This window comes from Lithobates pipiens, unplaced genomic scaffold (assembly GCF_037356315.1).
Source record: "Lithobates pipiens isolate NorthernLeopardFrog02 unplaced genomic scaffold, aLitPip1_a1.2 Scaffold_13, whole genome shotgun sequence".
NCBI lineage: Eukaryota > Metazoa > Chordata > Amphibia > Anura > Ranidae > Lithobates > Lithobates pipiens.
The window spans coordinates 283228524-283243788 of NW_027507718.1; the positions used below are offsets into that span (position 1 = coordinate 283228524).

The 15265-nt window shown below is 44.5% G+C and overlaps 1 pseudogene; it reads left to right on the plus strand.

Moving 5' to 3' along the window:
- Positions 1-9439: 9439 nt before the first annotated feature.
- LOC143976102 (small ribosomal subunit protein eS26 pseudogene) lies at positions 9440-9742 on the plus strand (annotated as a pseudogene).
- Positions 9743-15265: the final 5523 nt, after the last annotated feature.

Consider the following 15265-nt stretch of genomic DNA (forward strand, 5'->3'; position numbering starts at 1 on the left):
TGGTGATGTGGCACAACAAGGTGAGGGATGTGGCGGCAGCAGGTGAGTGGATGCTCGATAACAGGCACTGCAATGATGGATCTGAAATGACAGGTGCTCTTTAAGGCCCATTTCACACATGCGGATTCCGCTTGCTCAGCAGAAAATTGATCCGTTGATCCCCACTGAGCAGGTGGATGACCGATCTGTCTCTGTTCACTGTGCAGAGATAAACCTGTGAGATTGCCGTTCTCCTCCTATGGGGAGTTCCTACATGTTCCACATGTGTGAAAGGGGCCTAAATGTAAGGAATTCTTATTGGTAGTTAGAATCTTTAACCACTTAAATACAGGGCACTTGTACACCTTCCTGCCGAGGACAATTTTGCGCTTTCAGTGCTGTCGCACTTTGACAATTGCGCGGTCATGCTACACTGTACCCAAACAAAATTTTTCTCCTTTTGTTCCCACAAATGGAGCTTTATTTTGGTGGTATTTGATCACCTCTGCGGTTTTTATTTTTTGCTAAACAATTTTGAGAATTTTGCTTTCTTTGTTATAAAATTTTGTAAAGAAGTAAGTTTTCTCTTGTACTAATAAGGTGGCACTGATAAGTGGGTACTGACGGATACAGACGATGGGCACCAATATGTAGCACTGGTGGGCATTGATAGGCGACACTGGTGGACACTCATGGGTGGGCACTGATAGGTGACACTGGGCACTGAAGGGCTGAAAAGATGGATACTTATGGGTCGAACTGATAAACGGCACTGGGCACTGATGGGCATCCCTGGTGTCACTGGCAGGCATTGTTGGCACTGATTGGCAGCTGCCTGGGCACAGATGTACAGTTCCCTGGGGGTCTAGGGGGGGCATACCTGGTGGTCCAGTGCGGATGACCATCCTGATGGTCCGAGGGGGGGCTGCTCTGATAAACAGCACAGACCCCGCCCTGTCAGAGCCGACGATTTTCTCGTGTCTGACAGACGCGAGTGAGGAAAGGCCGATCACCGACTCTTCCTATTTACATTGTGATCAGCCGTGATTGGACACGGCTGATCACGTGGTAAAGTCTCTGTCATTGGTATTGAGGGGTGTCAGACTGACACACTGCAACAACTATCACTGCGATGTACGCCCCCAGGTCATATGATGCCCAGTCAGGATATTGAAACCACTTTGCCTGCTGTCATTCTGCTATATGGCGGGTGGCAAGTGGTTAATATATTCAAACAAAATGAAGGTTTCCTATTTAGAATAAGCTGGTTAGTAAAACAGTGATATCCAAACCGATTCAATCATACAGCATTGCATCATTTGCTTTTTTCTTTGAGTGCATCCCAAGATCCCACAGGGATCCCCATCCGTCTGCCTTTCTGGTTTATTGTTGCCCAACAGGGAGGGGTTATGCCTAGTAGGATTTCCTTTCCTTCCCTGTTTTTTTTATTTGGTCAGTGTTCAATCACTTAAATATGGTATAACCTTATCTTAACCCCTACACAATTGTGTAACATGTGGCATCCAGGAAGTGGGCTTTATTCTTGGGTGCCACATATGAGCTCCTGAGTTTGTGCTGGAAGTGCTTTCTGGGTCACGTTCTAATGAGACAGCAGGATAACCTGCTCTTGATCGCTGTAATAGCCCATGATTGGATATCACAGGGATCATTTGCTCTATAGCTTGCCCCTGCGTTTCTCGACTGAAGAGAGATGCCTGAAAAGTCCTATAAATGTTTTTTTTTTTTTTTTTTGTTTTTGTTTTTTTTAAAGATGAACTAGATCAAGACTAGATTTAGATTAAGTGTTGGTGTCATTTAGTAGTAGTGCTGGGGTCAGTGTATTTTAGGTAGGAAAACAAGGTATTCTAGTTAACCACTAGCCGACTGCCAGCTGTACATTTACTATGTGCTGTGATGGTCCCTTACATCAGTGGAAATGCTTGATCTGTGACCCACGGTGTTCACCGGACAAGTGATTATCACTAACAAGCAATCAGTGTAAATTAATCCCTGATCATCCCCAGAGTAGTAGTGTCTAAAAAAAAAATTGAATAAAATTTTTTTTTGTCTATCACGACAGGCAGTGTCTAACCACTTCAGCCCCAGAAGATTTTTTTCTACCCCTCCCTGACTAAAGCACTTTTTGCGATTCAGCACTGCGTCGCTTCTGACAATTGCGCGGCCTTGCGACTCTACACCCAAACAATATTGACGTCCTTCTCCCCCCCCCCCCCACAAATAGAGCTTTCTTTTGGTGGTATTTGATCGCTTCTGGGGTTTTTATTTTTCTTTATCGTACATCATAGGACAGAGTCTCAACCTTACCTACCTTCAGGTATTGACACTGGTATAACCAATAAACCAATACAGGAAGTTGACTCCCCTATATAACCCCTCCTTCCAGGAGCACTCAGTTTTTTCGCCAGTGTCTAAGGTGTTGGTCACGAGTGAAGATGTGATCTGCGGAGCTCCCAGGAGGGATCCATGCTGGATTTAAAGCAACCTCCACAATCAGATCCATCCTCACCACTGAGGCCATAGGATGGTACCTGGACCTCGATGCAAGAACGAAGTTTTGCCTGTAATGCTTCTCTTTGAGAGCTGGACCCTAGGAACCAGGACTCTTTTTGGTCTTGCTACATTTCCTAAAGTTGTCCTGAGGGGTGCTATACAAGGCCCAAAGAAGCGGAACCCCTTTTAAAAGGGTCCCAGTCTTTGAGCGTGCTTAAACGCAGCCCGCCGTGATGGGTGAAAGTTGGATCTGTCTGTTAAATCAGCAGTATCCTGCAGCGAGGACAAGGGAAGAAGCTTTGCTTTTTCCTTCAATATACCTTATATGCCTTCTAATTGTCTCCTCTATAAGGAGTAACTTACACTACCTATGATGTGTCTTAGTGCAGCTCTGTCTCAGAACATGTGTGGTCCCAGCGGCAGAGGGGGTTCTTACTTAAATAGATCTTGTGGCATTTGGTAAATACAGCAGTTGCTAATAGAGATGTGTGTGAACTTCTATATGGGCGGTGGCTGATTGGTTGACGCAGCTGCTTTAGCTGCATGGTTTAATTACAACCCAGCACTTCCACCTAGTAACATTAGGAAACGCCCTATGCTTCTGTGGTTTAAAAAAAAACTATAAATCTGCTGACAGAACCCCCCCTTCCCCCCTTGTAGAGGTGTATAGTACGTTCACCTTTGTGTTGGCTATTCGGGTCCCTAGCAGAGCCTGAACGCAGAGGGGCATGTCCACAAGGTCACGTGGCGCTGTGTATGGATGTAACGTCCACACACAGCGCTCGCCGCATAGCTGAGGGGAAGCGCTGAGGATGCCAATCAGGTTCCACCTGAGGCTTTATCAGACACTCTCTCATTTCAGAAAGACTTCTAACTGAAGAGGCAGTCTGTCACACTGACACCAGAGCGCTGGGCACGTAAGGGTGTAAACAGGTATTTCAAGACAGGAAAAGCTATTGTTGGTAGCAAAAGAACTGTTATTTTGTGTGTACCTCTGCTTGTGCTTTGCACTATGTCTTCCAGACCTACCGTAAAGGTACCCTAGGTTTCACCCCCTCCCCCCCGCCGGGGCTGGGAGTCCCAGTTACACATCCATACTGTCTTCCTCTTCGGAGAGATCAGACATGGCAAGCCAGGGTGAGTCATTGGAAGATAGCGGTGGTGCAACTGCTTCACACACTTCAGCCCCTGTAGAGGTGACTGAACATGCATTTTCCTCTGCCTTGCAAGGCTTAGAAGGAAGATTAGCAGCTTTAATCGCATCCTCCATCCAGTGTATAGGAAGTGTCCTAGATCCCCCCCTCCACCTTAGACTCTTTACAGTCAGTGGAGGGTCCAAGAGAATTATGGGGACAGGAACGGGTATTGCCCTCAGATGATTGGGAGGAAAGACATGCGACTATTTCTCTGCGGAGGAAACAATACTTGAAGTTCCCAAGGATCCCTACTTCACAATCTGAAGTACAGAGGCTTGCAAAGATGGTTCGCTTTACTTGCATGCTACTCCTAACAGAGTTATCTGAAGGGCCGGTCTCTTCCTTGGGTTCTATGAAGCCTTTACAGCCTTTGCATGCGTTTCCCGTCCACACATTACTAAAAATACCGAATGGGATCATCTGGATAAGCATTTTTCCCCTTCCAAAGAGACTCGCAAAGCTCTATCCTACGGAAGGAAAGATTCACTAAAAGATGGAAAGTTCCAGCAGTTGACGCTGTTTTTTTTTTTTTTTTTTTTTACCCAGTGGACAATGCGCTTATGCTGAAAGATCCAACAGATAAGTTGGAAGGTCTGTTAAAATCCTTTTTTTTTTCTTAGCAGGTACTGTTGCTCAGCCTGCAATTGCAGCTATATGCATCTGTCAGTCCTTGATGGACCAGTTCACAGATGCTCTCAAGATGAGCTCCCTGCACAAGCACAGGAACTGGCCGAGCTACCTAAAGCATTATGCTTTGCTGTAGACTATGAAGGATTCTATTCACCAGGCATCATGCCTTGTGTTTGTACTTGTACATATGCGAAGGACCCTTTGGTTAAAGGGTTGATCAGCTGAGATGCCTTGTAAGAACCTTCTAACTAGTTTCCCCTTTAAGGGATAATGATTATTTGACGATAGTTTGGATAAATACATTCAAACAATTTCCAGTGGAAATGGTACTCTTTTTCCAGTCAAAAGAAAAGCGTCTTTCATTTAAACTGTTCGGCCTCTCCCATCAGACCAGGCATAAAGGAAGACCTGGGGCTACAAGTCTGCAAAGCAGAATACAAGACCTCCTTATGAAGAGGCATCTCCCCTCACCAAGGTGGGGGGGGGGGGGGGGGGAGACTTCTGATGTACTCAGAAGTCTGGCAAAGGGAGATTCAGGACAAATGGACTCTCCGCAGTGTCTCTAGGATACAAGCTAGAGCTTTGAGAGTTTCTACCATCTCGTTTTTCTGAGAGCAAACGTTCCCAAGGATCCAGGGAAAAGGCAATCCCTGTTGCAAGCATTAGACCGATTATTGGCTCAGGGGGTGATCAGACAGATTCCCAAAAAAGAGCAAGGTTTGAGGTTTTACTCAAACCTAATTACAGTGCCAAAGCCAAATGGGGATATCAGACCAAGTCTAGATCTACGTAATCTAAATCTGTTCCTGAAAATCCGCTCCATTTGCATGGAGTCAATCAAGTCAGTCGTTTCCATCCTGCAAGGAGAAAAACTTCTGGCGTCCATCGACATCAGAGATGCATAGCTGCTTGTCCATATATTTCCTCCTCACCAGAGGTTTCTGCGGGTTCAAAGTAGAACAGAAGCATTTTCAGTTAATAGCCTTGCCCTTCGGACTTGCTACAGCACCTCGGGTATTCACTAAGGTTTTAGCCCCACCTCTAGTCAGGTTAAGGGCACAGGGCATAACTGTCTTGGTTTACTTAGACGATCTATTTTTAATAGACCAGTCAGTGGCTTGCTTGAAGCAAGATGTAGCCATCACGAGCAGTTACCTGGAGGGTTTGGGTTTGATTCTCAACCTAAAGAAATCCTCCTTAAAGCCACTAAGAAGGCTGAAGTATCTGGGCCTGATCATAGACAGCCCAGAAAAGGGGTGCTCTTGCCTCCCGCAAGGATCAGCTCCATACAGGAGCTGGTGAGGATGATCAGATCGAAGAGAAATCCTTCAATTCGCCTTTGCATGAGGTTGTTAGGGAAGATGGTAGCTTCATTCAAAGCAGTTCCCTATGCTCAATTCAATTCGAAACTGAAAGCAGTATTTTGTCTGCTTGGAACAAAACGATTCAAGCTTTGGACTTGCCAAAGTGGCTGTCCCCATGAGTGTCCCAAAGCCTCAGTTGGTGGTTACTATCTGGGAACCTGCTGAAGGGAAAGTCCTTCAGATCAATTATCTGGAAGGTAGTAACGACAGATGCCAGCCTTTCAGGCTGGGGAGTAGGAGCCTTGCCCATCGACATCCTAGATATTCCAGCAGTATCTGGCTCTAGAAACCTGGACCTCCAGGTTAAAGAATTGTCCTACCAGGGTCCAGTCTGACAATGCCACGGCTGTGGCATATATCAATCACAAGGGGTCACCAAGAGTCTCTCAGCTCAGAGAGGTGAACCAGATTCTAACTTGGACAGCAGAGAATGTCCCATGCCTATCGGCAGTTTTCATTCCAGGAGTAGAGAATTGGCAGGTGGACTATCTAAGTCACCGGGAGTTATTCCCAGGAGAACGGTCTCTTCACCTCAAGGTGTTTCAGGTTGTTTGCCAAAGATGGGGGTCTCCGGACGTAGACCTTCTAGCGTCCAGATTCAACACTAAGCTAGTCAACTTTGCATCCAGGACGGGACCCACTTGCATACGGAACAGATGCATGGGCGACCCCGTGGGATCAGTTTTTACTGATATGCACTTTTCCCCGATTCAGTTGCTACCTCAAGTTCTTTGCAGGATCAAGCTGGAAAGAAAATTGGTAATACTGGTAGCACCAGCATGGCCCAGAAGGTCATGGTACGCAGAGATCGAGATCGTAAGGATGGCAGTGGAGGGTCCAGGGCTCTTCCCACTAAGGCCAGACCTGCTATCTCAGGGGCCGATATTCCATCCTACTTTCCGAACGCTAAATTTAACGGCTTGGCTATTGAGACCCACATTCTGAATAAACGTGGGCTTTCCAGGTCAGTTATCTCTACTTTGATTAATGCTAGGAAGCCAGCTTCTAGAGCTATATATTATAGAGCCTGGAAAGCTTATGTTTCCCGGTGTGAGTCCAAGGGTTGGTACCCTCGGAGATATATCATAGGCAGAATTCTTACCTTTCTACAATTAAGCGTAGAGATGAAGTTGGCCCTGAGTACTATTAAGGGCCAAGTCTCAGCCTTATCAATTTTTATTTCAAAGACTGCTTGCTATGCATTCTTTAGTCCAGGGTTTCATGCAAGGAGTGCTGCAGATTAATCCGCCAGTTAAATCACTCTTAAGCCCTGGGGACTTAAATTTAGTTTTGTCAGTGTTAAAAAAACAGCCATTCGAAGCGTTGCAGCATGTTCCCTTAGTCCTGACTAGGAAGCTGATATTTTCGTTTGCTATATCCTCAGCAAGGAGGATTTCAGAATTGGCTGCTCTTTCTTGTAAGGAGTCATATTTGATTATTCATGAGGACAGAGTGGTGTTACGCCCTCGTCCAGGTTTTTTGCCAAAAGTGGTTTCAGGCTTTCATCTGAAGATATTGTCCTGCAAGGGTTTTTTTTCCCCAAGACCTTGTTCCAGGGAAGAAAGGTCACTACATTGTCTTGATGTAGTGAGCGCAGTGAAAGTGTATTTAAGAAAACTGCTCCGATTCGTAAGACTGATGTCTTATTTCTTCTGCCAGAGGGTCCTAAGAAGGGACAGGCAGTGTCAAAATACACAGTCACTAAGTGCATTTGGCAAGTTATAATTCAAACTTATGATTTAAAGGGAAAGATTCCGCTTTTCAAGTTAAGGCGCACTCTACCAGAGCGGTTGGTGCTTCTTGGGCAGTGTGTCACCAGGCCTCCAGGTCTCAAATCTGCAAGGCCGCGACTTGGCCTTCAGTACATACATTTGCAAAATTTTATCAAGTAGATGTAAGATGGAATGAGGATATCGCCTTCGGGCGTAGTGTGCTGCAGGCAGCGGTATAAGTCCTCAGGTCTGGGGGTTTCCCTACAGGTTGTGTCTCCCTCCCCTCAAGTAGCATTGCTATGGGACATCCCACCAAGTAATTACTTGAGACTGTGTCCTATGATGTACGATAAAGAAAATAGGATTTTTAAAACAGCTTACCTGTAAAATCCTTTTCTTGGAGTACATCATAGGACACAGAGCCCCCGCCCCTCTGTTTTATGGGGTGAGAGTATATTATATTGCTTGGCTACAAAAACTGAGTGCTCCAGGAAGGAGGAGGGGTTATATAAGAGGAGTCAACTTCCTGTATTGGTTATACCAGTGTCAACACCTGAAGGTAGGCCTATAACCCACCAAGTAATTACTTGAGACTGTGTCCTATGATGTACTCCAAGAAAAGGATTTTTACAGGTAAGCTGTTTTAAAAATCCTATTTTTGCGCTATAAACAAAGTGATATTTTGGAAAACAATATTTTTTACTTTGAAATCCCCCAAAAAATTAAAAAAATTTTTTTTCCCTCAGTTTAGGCCGATATGTGTTTTAAATATTTTTGGTAAAAAAAAAAATCACAATAATGGTATATTGATTGGTTTGCACAAAAGTTAGCATCTACAAAATGGGGGATAGTTTTATGGCTTTTTTTTTTTTTTTTACTAGTAATGGCAGCGATCTGATTTTTTTTTAATCAGGACTGCGACATTATTGGCAGACACCTCGGACAATATTGACACATTTTTGGGACCATTGGCATTTTTACAGCGATCAGTGCTATATAAAATGCATTGATTACTGTAAAAATGTCACTGGCAGTGAAGTGGTTTACACTAGGGGACGGTGAAGGGGATAATATGTTCCCTAGTTTGTGTTGTAACTGAAGGGGGGAGGACTGTGTAGGGGAGATGACAGATCACTGTTCATACTCTATGATCAGACTATCTGTCTGCTCTCCCCTCAGAAAACCGGAAACTGTGTTTACACACACAGATCCCAGTTCTCTGTGTGCCCTGAGTGATCATAGGAGCCTGGCGGGGATTGCAACTGCCAGGCACTCACATCCGCTCCGTGGGCGAGCAGGGGGCGCATGTGCCATCGTAACATGATGGAGATTCGCACAGCTGAGCCATGTTGCTGCAGTATAACTGGTGGCTGGTCAGCAAGCGCTTAACTGACCTTCAGTGACACGATCCCCCTTATACCAGTGGTCCACTACCCTGGACCTGTACAGCACCCTGCTGGAAAATGCCATGGTTGGGCAATACTGTGCAAGCTTCCGAATACACAGGGCCCATCGCCAAAAGGTCGCATCACAAGCCAATCCCCATAAGTTGTATATCTTAAGCGGGGCTCGGGTACCCATCTCCTAATCCCAATAGGGAACCTTTTGAGAATCTGGTGGAGAGAGCTGCACATCAGTGACCATCACCTTGACACTGGTGAAAAAACGTATCTTCCTGGGGTGGTGAGGATTTCTTTACTTTGTTGCCAGTGTCCATTCACCTATAGGTGGCACATGACCCAGGTAGACATGAATTTTAAGCCTGTGTCCCATGACAAAAAAAAAAAAACATCTGCATCATAACACCAGTAGCTAGTGGAGATAAATGTTTCTATCAGCAGCATAGCTAGAATCTTCAGGGCCCCGTTGCAAGAAACCTTGAAGGGCCCCCCCTCTGAGCCCAGGGCCATTTTATTATATTCACCTTTTCAAATGATCTGCAGTGGGCTTCCTTCCTGTCATCTTGGGTAGAGTTGTCTTTTCTTTAAGCCAAACTGGTACACTTTAGTAGAGCATGGCAATTTCCTTTGCAGCCTTTGAGTACAAGATGACAAAGTAAAGAAGGAGCAATTGAGATAGTGGCAAGAAGGTCCGTGGGCATGTCCAGCCTATCCAGTGCACAATGCACCTAAGGACAAAGCTAGCAAGAAGTTTGTGAACATAAACATTGGCTGAGTCCAGGTTATCTCTGATTGTCTTCATATGCACTGCCTAAGCTTTGTGACACGACAGTACTGTCACCCCCGCCATTCACAGCAAGGTGGTCAGAAACCGCTCTCGTAATACACATAAGGATGGTGTACCACCACCAAGCTTCCGGCCTGTTGGTGCACCTCCCAAACCATTGTAAGTAAATCTGCTTACATGTCTTCTCCGATAAACAGTTAAAAAAAAAAAAACAAAAAAAAAAAAACCCTTAGCCAAAAAAGTGCTGACACAGCTTTTACCACAAGCCAGGATATGTGAATTGGCCTGTCTAGAGACAAGGCTTTTGCACTTTGATGGAGCAACTAATCTATGGAGGTACTGTGATGGGGCAACCAACCTATATACAGTGCCTTGAAAAAGTATTCATACCCCTTGAAATTTTCCACATTTTGTCATGTTACAACCAAAAACGTAAATATATTTTATTGGGATTTTATGCGATAGACAGATTGGCACATAATTGTGAAGTGGAAGGAAAATGATAAATGTTGTTCAAAATTTTTTACAAATATTTGAAAAGTGTGGCGTGCATGTTTATTCAACCCCCCTGAGTTCTTTGTAGAACCACCTTTCGCTACAATTACAGCTGCAAGTCTTTTTGGGGATGTCTCTACAAGCTTTTCACATCTAGAGAGCGACATTCTTTGCAAAATAGCTCAAGCTCTGTCAGATTAGATGGAGGGTGTTTGTGAACAGCAATTTTCAAGTCTTAAATTCTCGATTGGCTTTAGGTCTGGACAATTCTAACCCATGAATATGCTTTAATCTAAACCAGGGATATGCAATTAGCGGACCTCCAGCTGTTGCAAAACTACAAGTCCCATCATGCCTCTGCCTTTGGGTGTCATGCTTGTGGCTGTCAGTCTTGCTATGCCTCATGGGATTTGTAGTTCTGCAACAGCTGGAGGTCCGCTAATTGCATATCCCTGATCTAAACCATTCCATTGTAGCTCTGGCTGTGTTTAGGGTTGTTGTCCTGCTGGAAGGTGAATCTCTGTCCTAGTCTCAAGTCTTTTGCAGACTATAACAGGTTTTCTTCTTAGATTGCCCTGTATTTGGCTCCATCTATCTTCTCATCAACTGTGAACCGCTTCCCTGTCCCTGCTGAAGAAAAACATCCCCATGACATGATGCTACCACCACCATGTTTCACAGTGGGGATGGTGTGTTCAGGGTGATGTGCAGTGTTGGTTTTCTGCCACACATAGCGTTTTGCCTTTAGGATAAAAAGTTAAATTTTGGTCTCATCGAACCAGGGCACATTCTTCCACAGGTTTGCTGTGTCCCCCCCACATGGTGGCTTGCAAACTGTAAATGGGATTTCTTATGGCTTCTTGCCACTCTTCCATAAAGGCCAGATTTATGGAGTGCATGACTAATAGTTGTCCTGTGGACAGATTCTCCCCACCTGTGTTCTCTGCAGCTCCTCCAGAGTTACCATGGGCCTCTTGGCTGCTTCTCTGATTAATGCTCTCCTTGCCTGGTTAGTTTAGGTGGATGGCCATGTCTTGGTAGGTTTACAGTTGTGCCATACTCTTTCCATTTTCGGATGATGGCTTGAACAGTGCTCTGAGATGTTCAACGCTTGGGATAGTTTTTCTATAACCTAACCCTGCTTTAAACCTCTCCACAACTTTATCCCTGACCTGTCTGGTGTGTTCCTTTGGCCTTCATGATGTTGTTTGTTCAAGGTTCTCTAACAAACCTCTGAGGGCTTCACAGAACAGCTGTATTTATACCGGGATTACATTACACACTTATTTACTAATTTGGTGACTTCTGAAGGCAATTGGTTCCACTATATTTTAGTTAGGGGTATCAGAGTAAAGGGGGGCTGAATACAAATGCACACCACACTTTTCACCGATTTATTAAAAAAAAAAATGTTGAAAACTGTTTATCATTTTCCTTCCACTTCACAATTATGTGTCACTTTGTGTTGGTCTATCGCATAAAATCCCAATGAAACACATTTATGTTTTTTGTTGTGACATGACAAAATGTGGAAAATTTTAAGGGATATGAATACTTTTTCAAGGCACTGTATTTGAGAAGGGGAAGAAAAGTATGTAAAAGAAAAATTCCCTTTTTTTTTTTTTTGTAGTACCTGTAGAAAGCAGCAGGGGGCTGCTCAAGTGTAGTCTACCTGTAGAGATGATCGCAGGGGAGACGGCTCCACCATATAACCAGGAGGCTTTGTCTTTCCCAGGCCTTCCCCACAGGATGAGCTTTCTTAACCACTTCCCACCTGGCCAATGCACATATACGGCCGGGTGGGAGCCGTCTACTTCTGATAGGACGTTCAGGAACGTCCATCAGAAGGAGCGGGATCGCGCGTGCAGCGGCGCGATCCCGATGTGCCCGTGTCACCCAGACACTGCGCATCTCAGATCGGCAGGAGGGCTCTGTGATTGGCCCTCCTGATCACATGACGGCCGTGTCCAATCATGGCCGTCATGTGATGTAAACAAACAGCCGGTTGCTAGGCAATCGGCTCCTCCTCAACTCACACAGAAGTCATCGCTGAGGAGAGGAGAGCAGATCGCTGCAGCCGGCTGATGATCAGTGAGTATGAACTGTTTTTTTACAGCTTTTTACTCACTGATCATCAGTCTAGTGTAAACACAAATCACCACACAGTATAAACACAATGTCCCCACACATGTCCCCAAAACATACATGTCCCCAAATAATAAATACACATGTCCCTAATAATAAAAAACATGTCCCCCACATATGTCCCACTAAAATCACATGTCCCAATGATTATCTGCACACATATGTACGTGATCACCTGCACACATATGTACATGATCATTTGCGTACATATGTCCGTGATCACACAAACCAATTATTATACACTTAATGGAATTTTTTTTACCAAAAACATGTAGCAGAATACATTTTGGCTTAAATTTATGACAAAATTTGATTTTATTGGATTTCTTTTAAAATAGAAAAAAGAAAATATTGTTTTTTTTTCCAAATTTCCGCTTTTTTTGCGCTTATATCGCAAAAAATAAAAAATGGAGTCGTGAATAAATACCACCAAAATAAAGCTCTATTTGTGCGAACAAAATGATAAAAATTTCATTTGGGTACAGTGTAGCATGACCGCGCAATTGTCACTGAAAGCGCTAGAGCGATGAAAGCTGAAAATTGGGCTGGGAAGGAAGGGGGCGAAAGTGCCCTGTATTGAAGTGGTTAATTGTCCCAGGGAAGTAACGGCCCTCTGCCAGGACTCCACCTCTGCTACTGGCAAGAACTAATGTTTTCTGATGCCAACATGGCAGCATACTAGTGATAGAGCTCCACCTCTTCTTCACTCCCTCAGGACCAGTGAATAGCATAAATAAAGCCCCCTCATACCTCAATGCACCAGTGATGAAGTAAGCAGTATTATGTCCCCACCTCTGCCTCAGTGCAGCATTTGGCTAGGTTCAGCCTCTCCCAGTACGCAGTTCCAGGCTTGGGCCTCTAAATGTGCCCAATAGCCTGGGAGCCCCTTCTGTGGGTCTTGATGGGGCCCTGCAGTGTTTCCTCACTATGAATGAGATCTGCCATGATTTATAGTGACTTCAGGGCAGAGGTGTGGGGGCGTCCAGCTATCACTCTAACCTTCTCCTTGTTTGGCTACTTGGGCCATTTAGAGTATGCTGTCCCTTTAAGCTGCTGTCTTTACCTTGTGTTTTTTTCCTGCTTTCTCTCTTGCTGCAGCTCTTTTTTTTTTTCTTTTTTTTTTATTCTCTCCTTTTCCTCTCTAGCCTGTGCCATTGCAGGTTGTGCTAATTGGGGTGGCCCTGGCTGCCCTATAGGGTGAACACGGTTGCCCCATCCTTTTTTTTATTTTTTATTTTTATTACTGATGGATGCAGCCACGCCAGCCCACACATGCCCGATGGCCAGTGGAAGGCCTGTCTGCCATCTTTATAATATATAGAAAACAAATCAGCGCAATACTATAAACCTCTAACGAAAGATATAGCAGCTGAACACCAAGGGTCAAAATTCAAATCCCTGAGCAGAAAACATATAAAAAGAAGATGCAGAGCTAAAATGACACTAATAAAATAACGTAAAACATAAATAGTCCATAAATAAAATCCAAAGAAACAATCCAAAGTGTCTGCAGTGTTGGGCAAAATAATTGCATGCAGGGGACTTAGTGGGATAATCGCACCTCCACCACTGGTATAGATGGCTGCTCACCTCGCTGAATAAACCCTTTACTTACAGAGGGTCTAAAACACCTTCCCCCCTTTTTATGTATATCAGAAAGTCTTCCACAATGATATCCTAGGGGCCTCCTTATAAGTGGGTAGAATAAGCCTGCGAGCTCCACTCCAATGTCACACGTGTCATGAAATTAAAAAGCAACACATAGTGCTCCCTGTATGTACATAACATTTATTAAAATAATATAAAGTTAAAAACTCACAAGTGTGGCACTAATAACCGAGTGCCCAGTATGTCAGCATTTAAACGAGACAGCGATGGCTGCGGGTAACGTCACCTCCATATACATTACATCCCTGTAGGCGGGACTTCATCAGCGGATCCGGAATTGACGTAACTACCTGACTTATATGGGACAAAAACAACTAGAAACCATCCAATACGAGCGTAAGACACACCTATAATGGAGTGCGCAGCTGTGTCACATGTCCGCCATCTTGGTTAGGGGAAAAGAAAATAATTGCCTATACCAGTGATGGCGAACCTTGGCACCCCAGATGTTTTGGAACTACATTTCCCATGATACTCATGCACTCTGCAGTGTAGTGGAGCATCATGGGAAATGTAGTTCCAAAACATCTGGGGTGCCAAGGTTCGCCATCACTGGCCTATACTGTTTAAAATCCAGTAATACCCTGTCTCACCCTGCTCTGCAAATGCTCAGTTGCTCTCTATTTTTAGCCACTGCCGAATTTGTAGAAGGCAATCTGCTGACTAGGGATGAGCCGAACACCCCCCGGTTCGGTTCGCACCAGAACTTTCGAAACGGACCCCAAATTCGTACGAACGTTAGAACCCCATTGAAGTCTATTAATTAAATTAAAAGTGCTAATTTGAACGGCTAATATGCAAGATACTGTCCTAAAAAGGGTTTGGGGACCTGGCTCCTGCCCCAGGGGACATGGGTCAATGCAAAAAAAAGTTTTAAAAACGGCCGTTTTGGCGGGAGCACTGATTTTAATGACGATTAAAGTGAAAAAAAAAGTGAAATATTCCTTTAAATATCCTGCCTGGGGGGTGTCTGTAGTATGCCTGTGAAGTGCCACGTGTTTCCCGTGTTTAGAACAGTCCCTGCACAAAATGACATTTAATGGAAATAACGTCATTTAAAACTGCTTGCGGTTTTAATGTTATATCTGGTTCCTGCAATATGGTTGAAAATCATTGAGAAAAATGGCATGGGTAGCCCTCCCTGCCCATTACCAGCCCCTTTGGGTCTTGTACGCATATTAAGGGGAACCCCGTACCCATATTAAAAAAAGGAAATACGCGTGGCCCCCAGGCCCTATATACTCAGAACAGCAGTATACAGGCGGTGCAAACAAGACAGGGACTGTGTAGATTTGTTGTGTTAAGTTGAATCTGTTTGTAATTTTCAACTGGTACATTTTTAAAGTGTAGCTCAATCTCCTACAACTGACTGCAAGCT